This window comes from Cyphomyrmex costatus, unplaced genomic scaffold (genome assembly GCF_001594065.2).
Source record: "Cyphomyrmex costatus isolate MS0001 unplaced genomic scaffold, Ccosl1.0 scaffold4, whole genome shotgun sequence".
Classification (NCBI taxonomy): domain Eukaryota; kingdom Metazoa; phylum Arthropoda; class Insecta; order Hymenoptera; family Formicidae; genus Cyphomyrmex; species Cyphomyrmex costatus.
In genome coordinates this window covers 3,499-5,093 of record NW_017278207.1, presented here as the reverse complement: position 1 = coordinate 5,093, position 1,595 = coordinate 3,499, and the positions used below count along the sequence as shown (strand labels likewise).

General features: G+C 37.1%; 1 pseudogene; it reads left to right on the top strand.

Moving 5' to 3' along the window:
• Window positions 1–1,385, top strand: part of LOC108777010 (cytoplasmic dynein 1 intermediate chain-like) — a 2,324-nt pseudogene extending 939 nt beyond the window's left edge.
• Window positions 1,386–1,595: the final 210 nt, after the last annotated feature.

Genomic DNA, 1,595 nt, shown 5'->3' with positions numbered 1-1,595 from the left:
ACGTTTTGTTATATATACATGATTATTTTGAATTTGCAGGAATGAGAAGAGTCATCAACGACTATGGCTGAATCGCTTGTTCATTTGTGAGCGATGGTCTTGTAATCGTTGTGTAACCTCCATAAATTGGTCACCGCAGTTCCCCGAGCTTTTAGCGGCTTCGTACAGCAATAATGACGACGTTCCTAACGGTGTATATCTGATCTGGAACACGAAATTAAAAAACATAACTCCAGAGTTTATCTTTCACTGTCAGTCATCCGTTATATCAACTACGTTCGCAAGATTCCATCCAAACTTGATCCTGAATATAGCAGGCATGGCTTACTTTGATCAAATCGTGTTATTGGACAACCGAGTACAAAAAAAGACTCCCATACAACGTACCCCTTTATCTGCTACAGCACATACTGTAAGTGACTTATCATTTTTTAACATAGCTTAATTAACTAATTAAGATTTTAGCTTCTAAGTTTAGAATGCGAGAACGAAGAAATCATTTATTTTGCAGCATCCAGTATACTGCTGGAACGTTGTTGGAATACAAATCGCACACAATTTGATTAGCATTTCGACAGACGGCAAATTATGCTCATGGACATGCTGTCACAACTGCAAGAGGCATATTGGAATTGCACACGAAGCAATCCAAAGCAATCGCCGCTATATGTTTGGCCTTTTCGCACTGTTAATAATTTCGTCATGGGAAGTGAGGACGGAACTGTTTACTTATGTAAGTGCAGTTGTCCATGTATGTGAAAATATTGAAAAATATAATTTGTAAAAATTATTAATATTTTAACATTTTGTTGAATAGCCTGTTGACATGGTAGCCGCGCTGGATTGACAGAAATATATGAGGTCATCCGAGACCTGTCACTAGTATTAACGCACATGCAGTGCAAGGCGATATAGACTTCTCCCATCTATTCCTGACATCTTCCCTCGACTGGACTATCAAACTTGGGAGCCTGAAAGAGAACAAACCGCTTTACTCTTTTGAACATAATGACGACTATGTTTATGACGTTGCTTGATCTCCAAAACATCCGGCGCTGTTGACGATTTGGGCAGATTAGATTTGTGAAATCTGAATCAAGATACGGAGGTACCTACCGCCAGCGTTGACGGATGTCCTGCTCTGAATAAAGTATCATGGACGCCAAGCGGGCATGTTACTTATCGGAAATGATACTGGTAAAATATGGGTCTATGACGTCGCCGAGGTACGTATGATGATACTTAAAAATTTTTCTTAACTGTTTATTTGGCACAATTGCGTACTAAATAATTGATACTATATTGTACTTAATTTTTTGTTCATTACAGCATCTAGCTCATCCAAGAATTGATGAATGGAACAATTTCCTGTATACGCAATAGGATCTGAAAAACAATAAAGCTGATGAAAAACTGGATAAGCTTAACCTTAGTTCTGGGTCATCTTCGTTAACATCTATGACATCTATTTCATAAAAATTCTTGTAATTTAACTTGCTCTAATAATTTTATCTTGCAATTGATTACACTTGCAATCGTATAAGAAACAAGTAAAACTAATCTAGCTTGTAACAACAATAAAATAAGAATAAAGG